Genomic DNA, 11,095 nt, shown 5'->3' with positions numbered 1-11,095 from the left:
ATTCATGCATAAAGTAATTATTACAGTGTACAACATGTTGTCTAACTATAACCTTTGGTACAAAAGACTAAGAAATATTCTGAATGATAAAAGTATATTGCATTCAATCCAGTATTAGGTAACCCCCTGGAGGGACTCTCACACTTGACCTGCCAGTACCATCGTCAGTTGAGTTACAATGGCAAGTTCTTATCATTTGCACCCACAACAGCTTCAAACCTACATGAAAAATGCCATCTTTATGGCCCGCATCCTAGTGTAAAGTTTTCCTTTGTACATTAACTAGTAGAGTCACCTTGTGGTTTAAATTTATTACAATCAATTGCCCAGCATCTTCCTTTCAGAAAAAAATCTGCCAATCGCACAGTACAATTGCAACTCAAGTCTGTTCATTTTAGGATTTACAAGCTTCTCCTACACCTGCCTTGAGTAACTTAATAGAGAAACCGAAAACTATTTTCTAGCTGAAATATTTTGCTCACAGGATGACTTGTTTAAAATAGTTCAGGAACAATTTGCCAGAATGGCATCGCACATGGTCCAAAGTAAAAGGAAGACCCACGTGTATTTAAACTTGTGTAAATGTGACTCTAAATATTTTCCCTTCAGAATTTCCAGGACTAGAGCAAAATTATAAAATCACCTGTTTTAACTAATGAAAAAAAATCAATCTGTATCTTACAGAAACATTTTTTAATAGATTGACTCAATTATTCAAAGCCTATTGCTCAATGAATTATTAATTGAATTGCTTTTTATTTACAACATATAATCTATTTAATATATAATACAATAATTAGAAAAAGCCGTCATTCAGACATACCTGCTTTGGTCTGGGACTTGAGGGAATGTTCCTTTCTTGATCTTGCTCCGGCTGTTCTGAAAATGTTTTGTTTCATAACCCTGCGTTCATCCTGTTCCCTTTTTATAGTGGGCTTAATTTTGGTTGCTACGTGCAAAGTTGCCAGGAGACAACACTAGGAAATTAGTGACAGCTGCTGTCATCAGCAGGGACATGTTTGTAAAATCCATTCTTCCCTTGTTCCTTCCAACTGGTGTTTGATGCTTCCAATAAAAACACAGGTATTGGAAGATTAAATTGGTAAATTATCAGTGAAAAGCATTTTACAAATCCATTCTCCCAGTTGATTAGCTGTCCATTTGGAGTTCCTTTTCTACTGATTGCTCCAGTTGAGAGCTTTGCTTTACCTCAGCTTTTCAATGTAAACCAAAATCTTACTAAATTGAATGATTCACTTCAGAAGCTGTTCAGGAGTTCCCATAGCAACCCGACTTGTAATAAATTACCCCATCAGGAGATACCTGGACTGTGCAAATTACTTTGTCCAGTGCCATGAGTTCAAAAGCAAAGCATTGCTTGGCAATTAACATCTATGGTGACAAACAAATACATTCAGTTATAAAGAAGGTTAAAATTAAGGATGTAATTAAACAACATTGGGCCACTTCGACTTGCCAATTTTAAAAAATTCTTTCACGTGAAGGTTGCTGGAAAAGCCAGCATTTATTGCCTGTTTATGCTGTCTTTGATGGACTGTGCTGTTAGTTTATTGAAATCAGGATTTTGACCCAATGATATAGAGTCATAGAGATGTACAGCATGGAAACAGACCCTTCGGTCCAAGCTGTCCATGCCGACCAGATATCCCAACCCAATCTGGTCCCACCTGCCATATCCCTCCAAACCCTTCCTATTCATATACCCATCCAAATGCCTTTTAAATGTTGCAATTGTACCAGCGTCCACCACTTCCTCTGGCAGCTCATTCCATAACTGTACCACCTTCTGTGAGAAAATGTTGCCCCTTAGGTCTCTTTTATATCTTTCCCCTCTCAACCTAAACCTATGCCCTCTAGTTCTGGACTCCCTGACCCCAGGGAAAAGACTTTGCCTATTTGCCCTATCCATGCCCCTCATAATTTTGTAAACCTCTATAAGATCCCCCTCAGCCTCTGACGCTCCAGGGAAAACAGCTCCAGCCTGTTCAGCACTGAACCCTTTCAAGTTTCACAACATTTTTCCGATAGGAAGGAGACCAGAATTGCACGCGATATTCCAGCAGTGGCCTAACCAATGTCCTGTACAGCCGCAACATGACCTCCCAACACCTGTACTCAATACTCTGACCAATAAAGGAAAGCATACCAAAAGCCTTCTTCACTATCCTATCTACCTGTGACTCCACTTTCAATGAGCTATCAACCTGCACTCCAAGATCTCTTTGTTCAGCAACACTCCCTTGGACCTTACCATTAAGTGTATAAGTGTATATTTCCAAGTTAAGATGATGCACAGCTTGGAGAGAAAACTGAACATAACAGTGTTCCCCACAGCAATACTGCCCTGTCCATCTCAATGGTACACGTCATAGGATTGGAAGGTACTGTAGAAGGAGGCTTGTTGTAGTACATCTTATAAATGGCTGCCACTATGAGGAAATGGAAATATTTAAGACAATATATAGAATGTTTCTCAAGTTGGTTGCTTACTGGTGTTGAGCTTCTTCAGTGTTACTCTGCATTTAACCAGGCAAGTGGCTCAATGGGGATTTGGGTAGCTTTTCTTTGAATTGGACCGATCGTAAAATAAAAAATGTTGAATGCTATTGTGTCTATCCAGCCATTCACCTCTCATTCAATAAATGGTAAAGAATTATCTCCAGCCTCTGTAATTCTTTCAAGTATCTTGAAGTTATGCAGAGGGTAGACTTTCAAATGAATTATTACCTTATTTTCCATCTGGTGGATTTTAGCCTATCCAGGATTTATGGGATGAGAATTTTTGGCTTGGTGAGACTGCAAAAGCGCTTTAGAGAATTCTACTGGGAAGAAGAAAAATGCTATGTTTATTAATGCAATACTAAATGTTACGTATATTAAAGTATTTACAAAATTTTTGTAAAGAAGGTATATCTGTATGAAAAAATCCCATTTGTCACATTTAAGTCAAACCTCATTTCCTATGTCTCACTCAATCCAGGTTAACATTCCAGTGTGATACTGATGGAATGCCGCACTGTCCGAAGTGCCATCTTTCTGATGAGACACTAAACTGGCACACTAAATTGAACTTAAAAGATCACATGGCCACTATTTTGAAGGACAGCAAAAAAAATTATCTCTGGTGTCCTAGTCAATACTTATCCCAAACAACATCACATTAAACAAAGCAGATTATCTACTTATTTTTCATTGTTGTTTGTAGATGCTTGCTGTGGGCGGCACGGTGGCACAGTGGTTAGCATTGCTGCCTCACAGCGCCTGAGACCTGGGTTCAATTCCCGCCTCAGGCGACTGACTGTGTGGAGTTTGCACATTCTCCCCGTGTCTGCGTGGGTTTCCTCCGGGTGCTCCAGTTTCCTCCCACAGTCCAAAGATGTGCAGGTTAGGTGAATTGGCCATGCTAAATTGCCCGTAGTGTTAGATAAAGGAGTAAATGTAGGGGAATGGGTGGGTTGTGCTTCGGCGGGTCGGTGTGGACTTGTTGGGCCGAAGGGCCTGTTTCCACACTGTAAGTAATCTAAATTTGGCCACCATATTGCTTCCATTATAACAGTACCTCATTTGCTGTGAAGAGCTTTGGGAAATTTGGTGTCCATATAAATGCAAGTGTTCCTTCTATCTTTTCACACTGTGGTGTCACTTGGGTGAGTTTTCTGAATGCAGATCACGAGGGTAGGCCTATTCATGTGTAACAGAGTGCCACAGGAACAACAACAACTTAGATTTAAATAGTGTTTTTATCACATGGGAGTAGTCAAGAAGCTTCTACAGGGAGCCAATCTCAAACACAATTTACCTGATTGAAGAGGTGGGTTATAGAGCGTGCATTAAAGGAAGAAAGAGAGTTAGAAAGTTGGAGAATTTCATTGAGTGGATTTCAATATCTGAGAACAAAGCTATCAAGTGCACAACTGTCAGTGTTAGACTGATTAGAATCGGGAATGTGCAAGAGGCTATTAATGAACAAATGCAAAGATTTGAGGGAATGATTAGGCTGAAGGAGGTTAACTTGATAATGGCCCCAGAGGGATTTGTGAACAAGGCTAAGAATTTCAAAATCAAGTTGCTGCTGGATTGGATGCCAGCGTAAGTCAGAGAGTAGAAGAGCAATGGGTGAATGGACTTGGTGTGCGTTAAGGTATTGAAGAAGAATTTCAGATGCACTCAAGTTGATGGATGGTGGGAATTGGGTAACCATCTAAGATGGCAGTGGATTAGTGATAACCAAGACCTTGCTGAGTGTTTTATAAGCGGATAAGCTGAGGCAGGCAATGTTGGAATTATGCTGTAGAGCAGATAAGTGATCAGAAAGCTGATTTCAGAGTCTGACAGAGTGCTACAATTGGAAACCTTCAACCTTAAACAATGAGCAGGGAGAAGGATGGATGGGGAGTTGGTGGCCAGTGTTTGTGACCCAGACTGAAGACAATAGCTTTGGTCTTTGCAATTGTTAGTTGGCGGAGATATTTGCTCATCTAGGACTGAATGTCAGACCAGCAGTATGCTGAAAAGTTTTGTTTTATGAAGCTATGCTAGCCATTCAACTTCAATGAGCCACTTGTTATCTTTCCAATGTCCTAATATCAGGTACAGAATAAACTTTGGAGACTTCAAGAGACAACCTTTTGCCTTCACTGTAAGTGCTGGGTAGTGGATCAGAGAGACAGAGGGAGATAACTAGAACAGCTGCTGTTTATGTTACTACTGAGAACTAGATAGAACAGATGTATTTATGCTTGTGTCGCTGCCTCTTCATTTATCCACTGATGCTAATCACTTATTTTTCAGCAATAACCAAAACACACTTGCTCCTTAGTGTGGGGCAGAATGCAATCAAACATTTTTGAAATTCCTTCGCTCCAAATTGCCTTTCTACATCCCTACATGGAACAGTTTAATCTAAAATTCAACATCCCTCTCTTCCAATAAATCTCACTCCTTACAGCTCTGAGGGCTGGATATTACATGCCCCTGCTTTGTGTGTGTGTAGTGATAGAGGGGCATGTCATTTAGGCCAACACATCTAATTTTCATATGGAAATAGTTACAGAATAAACCACCTGCATAAGTCATGTTAAGTCTGTAAAATATTATAAAATCTTGTTGCTTCATTTAACACTATTCTATCCTACTTTTTCTGTCATATTTTATCATCATGATGGTTGGCACCAGTTAAGCAGCAGTATTGTCACTTCAGAATATGCCAATTACCATTAATGCATCATTAGTATCATTGATATGATGCAGTAAAGTTGTAAAATAGATATAGATATAATCAAGAAAGAATCAGAACTCCAACCGCCACCAAGACAGAACCCCACTGGTTCTCACCTACCACCCCACCAACCTCCGCATACAACGTATCATCCGCCGCCATTTCCGCCACCTCCAAACGGACCCCACCACCAAGGATATATTTCCCTCCCCTCCCCTATCAGCGTTCCGCAAGGACCACTCCCTTCGTGACTCCCTCATCAGATCCACACCCCCCACCAACCCAACCTCCACCCCCGGCACCTTCCCCTGCAACCGCAGGAAATGTAAAACTTGCGCCCACACCTCCACACTCACTTCCCTCCAAGGCCCCAAGGGATCCTTCCATATCCGCCACAAGTTCACCTGTACCTCCACACACATCATCTATTGCATCCGCTGCACCCGATGTGGCCTCCTCTATATTGGTGAGACAGGCCGCTTACTTGCGGAACGCTTCAGAGAACACCTCCGGGCCGCCCGAACCAACCAACCCAATCACCCCGTGGCTCAACACTTTAACTCTCCCTCCCACTCCACCGAGGACATGCAGGTCCTTGGACTCCTCCACCGGCAGAACATAACAACACGACAGCTGGAGGAGGAGCGCCTCATCTTCCGCCTGGGAACCCTCCAACCACAAGGTATGAATTCAGATTTCTCCAGTTTCCTCATTTCCCCTCCCCCCACCTTGTCTCAGTCGGTTCCCTCAACTCAGCACCGCCCTCCTAACCTGCAATCCTCTTCCTGACCTCTCCGCCCCCACCCCACTCCGGCCTATCACCCTCACCTTGACCTCCTTCCACCTACCCCACCTCCATCGCCCCTCCCCCTAGTCCCTCCTCCCTACCTTTTATCTTAGCCTGCTTGGCTCTCTCTCTCTTATTCCTGATGAAGGGCTTATGCTCGAAACGTCGAATTCTCTATTCCTGAGATGCTGCCTGGCCTGCTGTGCTTTGACCAGCAACACATTTGCAGCTGTGATCTCCAGCATCTGCAGACCTCATTTTTTACTGAAATCACATTAGGCTGGTTGTTCTCATGGGATTCTCCAAAGACAAGTGGTGAATCCATAAAGCTCCCATAATTGGATATATACTTAAATATTCAGAGTCCTGACTTGATGTTTGTTAACAGGAAATAGTCTTAGCATAACACTCAAAACAACAATGTCATTGAGATATAACAAAAACAAGCTGAGTTTTAGAATCCATTATTTATACAAACCAATATAAAATACAAAGTAGCCTAATATGTTAGACTAGCTTTTGGTCTTGGTGGTGATCTGGTAGCTTTCTTGAACTGCTGTAGTCTATGTTCTGTAGGTACACCCACAGAGCTGTTCGAGAAGGAGTTCCATGAGTTTGGCCCAGCGACAATGCAGCAATAGCAATTTAGTTCCAAGTGAGGATGTGTGAGTCTTGAAGACCTCCTATAGTGTTTCAACAAAATTCAAAACAGAAAGTGCTGATGAAACTCAGCAGATCTGACCCCATCTGTGGGAAGAAAGCAGAGGTAGCATTTCAATAGTTTTTGTTTCAGATCTCCAGCATCTACAGTCCTTTGTTTTATTTTACTGCAAGATCAACACCTCATTTTCTGCTTTAGCACCTTTCTACCCTCGACCACTATGTTGAATTCCATAACCTTTGATCTCAATCTTTCTTACCTTCTCCAGCACTTTCTGTTTGTATTGTTAAAGGGGAGTAGGTTTTGAATGTACTAACACAGGCATCTTGGTGAATTGCTGCAGTGCATCTTGCAGGTTCGATGCTGTTGTTACTGTGCATTGGTGTGGAGCAACAAGGTGAATGGAGTACCTGTTAAGTGGGCTACTTTGTTTTGTGTGTTGTTTCAAAGTGTTGATAAAGTTGCGGTTATCCAGACAAGTGGAGTGTATTCCATTACAATCTTGATTTGTGTCTTGTAGATGGTGGATAGTTTCTGGGGAGTCTGGAGATGAGCTACTTCCTACAAATCCTTTGGCCTCTAACTGGCTTTTGTGGCTGCAGTATTTAGATGGTCTTATCAAGTTCAGTTTCTAGTCAGTGGTAACATCTAGGATATTGATGGTTGGAGATTCAGCTATGGTAATGCTGTTGAATGTTATATGCTGCTTCCCACATGCTGGGAGATGTAAACGTTCTGAAAAAGATTTAGTGGAAGGCAATGGATTGATTATGAATGTAAAAGCCTGAAGTTTTCACATTTGGTTAGACCATATGAAATAGAAACAGGAGTAGGCCATTTGGTCCCTCGAGCTGGCTTTGCCATTTAATAGGACCATGGCTGATCCGACACTCAGCTTCCTTGCATTTTCTCCCCTAACCCTTGAATCCCAGAACTGATGAATAATTTACCTATCCCAGCTTTAAGGGCTCTGCCCCCATTGCTCTCTGTGACAAGGAGTTCCAAAGATTCTGAGCCGTCTGAGAGAAGAAATTCATCCAATTGATGCCCCTTTTTTTCCGAGACTGCTCTCTGGTCCTGGACTCTCCTGTAAGGGAAACATTCTCTTATCATTTACCCTATCAAGCCCCTATAAAAATCCTATGTGTTTCAAAGAGATTTTCTGTCATTCTTCTAAACTCCAGTGAATAGAGTCCCAACCTGTTCATAAGAATGGGGATCATCCTAGTGGATCTAAAGGCCAGGTCTTTATCCTCTAGAAAACTGAAGACTTTAAGCAGATTTTATTGAGGCTAACGTTAGAGCTTGGTCTAACAAATGGAAAGTAACATTCATGTAATGGTTGAGCTTTTAGAAAATTTATAAGGCTGGATGTCTTTATTTTAACAGTGTTTTCAAATGCAATCAGCCTTTGGAAATTCTATAGGAGCTAGGAGGCGAGATGGATTGACAGAATGGAGAAAGAGCCTTTACAGCACTTATTGTGGAGCAAGAGGAGTAAAACTGTTTGGTTTAGAACCAACAAACTTATCAGTAAAATTTACCTGTCCCCATGATTTGTCCAACACCCTAACAATGGGATGTCTGTTCTCTCATATCACTATCTGTCTCGATTTAATGATTAGATCCTGCCCAACACCACCCTGCACCCACACCCCTGCCCCATCCCAGACATTTAAGGTTAATGACTCCCTTATAATCAGACTATCTTGTGGAAATTAAACCACTTTTTACTATCTGACACCTGTGGAACTAGGAGTGTGCCAGATCAAATACTCTGGATAATCAAGAGATCCACCGATTCAATGTAAAAACACACTCTAAGCACAGAGGGTATACACATCAATGTTAGACTTTATTTACAGCATGAATCAGCTAAATAATAAGGTGACTTTGCTTAAATAAAAATGTCTGGCAGAGAGGCATCTCACTCACACTTTCAACTGACTACTCGTGGCATTTGAGGAAAACTTGACTTGAAATTGAAAAAACTTTTGATATCTCCTGTGGCTGTTTGATTGAACAAAAAGTATATTTACTTTGAGGTGAATAAATTAAAAACAACTATAATAATTGGACAGAATAATACAGAAAACTTCCTAGTATTTAAGGTATGTATTTTGCCAGTTTATTAAGAGTGCCAATTATAAGGTGCCAGTTAAAACAATGTTTACAGTATTTCTTTCCTAAACATATCAGTGACTGTGCCTCTTTGTGGCAGAGAATTTTATAGGTTTAACACTCTCTGAGTGATGAAATTTCTCCTCATCTCAGTCTGAAATGGCCTATTGTTTATCCTAAAACCATAACCCCTTGTTCCAGACCCCTGGCCAGGTGAACTATCCTCCCTGCATTTAGTCTGTACAGCCCCGTTAGAATTTTTTACATTTTAATGAGAACCCCCTCTCATTCTTTAGAACTCCAGGCCCAATCTCCCCAACCTCTTCTTATAGGACAAACAGGAATTTGACTGGTAAATTGGTGCTGAACTCCTTCAATGGCTAGTATATCTTTCCTCAGGTAAAGAGACAAATATTGCACCTGATACTCAGATACGGTCTCACCAAAGCCCTGTATAACCGCAGCAGACCTCCTTGTTCCTGTAATCAATCCTCTAGCAACGAAGGCCAACGTACTATTTTCCTTTGAAATTGCTTGCCTTCAGTGACCAGTGTGCAGGCCACCAAGGTTACTTTGTACCTCAACATTTCCCAATCTATTACAATTTGAATACACACTGCTATTCTGTTTCTCTGACCGAAGTGGGCAACTTCACACTTATCCAAGTTATACTGCATCTAACATGTATTTGGCCACTCACTCAACTTGTCAAAATCACCCTGAAACTTTTTTTTAGATCTTTCTCATCACTCACACATCCATTTTTGTGTTATCAGCAGACTTGGAAATAATACACCCCTCATCCAGATTATTGACATAGACTGTGAATAGCCCCAGCACTGATCACTGCAACACTCCAATTGTCACTGCCTTCTACTCTGACCTTATTCCCATTCATAGCTTCCTGTTTGTGAACCAGTCAGTATACTATCACCAATCTCTACAAAATTTTATAAGATGACAACCGATGCATTTCTTATTTATATGGCTGCATCCTTTACAACCCTAGCACATATATTATCAGGCCCAAGGGATAGGAGGATTTATCAACTTTCAGTTCCACTAGCACATTTTAAAAATAATATTAGTTCCATTCCTCTTTCCCAAAAGGGCATTGCTTCCTTACCACTTCTGGAAATTTATTTGTGTCTTATTTGGTGAAGATAGAACAAACATTATTGATCAACCATTTCCATTTTTCTATTATCAATTCTGTCATTTCAGACTGTAGCATGGTTTACAATTATGTTCACTAATCTTTCTCTTTTCACTTACTTAGAGTCATAGAGTTACACAGCACAGAAACAGATCCTTCAGTCCAATCAGTCTATGCAGACCATAAGTCCAAACCAAACCCATCCCATCTGCCTTCCTCTGACCCATATCCCTCCAAATCTTCCCAATTCATATACTTATCCAAGGGTCTTTTAAACATTGCAATACAGGAAGATCATTCCACACGCGAACCACCCTCTATGTAAAACAAATGTCCCTCATGTCTTTTTAAAATCTCTCGCTCCATTCACCTTACTTATAGAAGTTCTTACAATTTGCTTTTATAGCGTATTACAGTCATAGAAATATACAGCACAGAAACAGACCCTTCGGTATAACTCATCCATGCCGACCGATATCCTAAATTAATCTAGTCCCATTTGCCAGCATTTGGCTCATATCCCTCTAAACCCTTCCCATTCTTATATCCATCCAGATACCTTTTGAATGTAGTAATCGTACCAGCCTCCACCATTTCCTCTGGTAGCTCATTCCATCTGAATGAAAATGTTTCCCCTTCAGCCCCTCTCACCATAAACCTATGCCGTCTAGTTTCGGACTCCCCTTCCCTAGGGGAAAACCCTTGGCTGTTTATCCTACCCATGCCCCTCATGAATTTATAAAACTCTATAAGGTCACCCGCCTGCCTCCAGTGCTCCAGGGAAAACAGCCCCAGCCTATTCAGCCTTTCCTGATAGTTCAAACCCTCCAACCCTGGCAGCATCCTTGTATATCGAGAGTGCAAGGTATGTGCTTCATGAAAAAAAAAGTGGACACTGAGGCAGGGTCTGCAGTGAAGATGTATGTAACCTGATGGGATGTCACAGCTGGAATGTGAGCTGGCCTCACTGGAGATCTAGAGATGTAAGAAGGAGAAGATGTTCGTGGACAGTCTCAATCTTCAAGATCACCAAATCCATTAAAGATTTACATTTGTTATTACCAATGTCGTTGGAAAATGGGCAGAATAAAGAGAATGGGGATGTTGTTGCCCTGAGTGTAGGGAATCTTA

The sequence above is a fragment of the Hemiscyllium ocellatum genome, chromosome 39 (genome assembly GCF_020745735.1).
Source record: "Hemiscyllium ocellatum isolate sHemOce1 chromosome 39, sHemOce1.pat.X.cur, whole genome shotgun sequence".
Classification (NCBI taxonomy): Eukaryota; Metazoa; Chordata; class Chondrichthyes; order Orectolobiformes; family Hemiscylliidae; genus Hemiscyllium; species Hemiscyllium ocellatum.
This window is presented reverse-complemented; position numbering follows the sequence as displayed.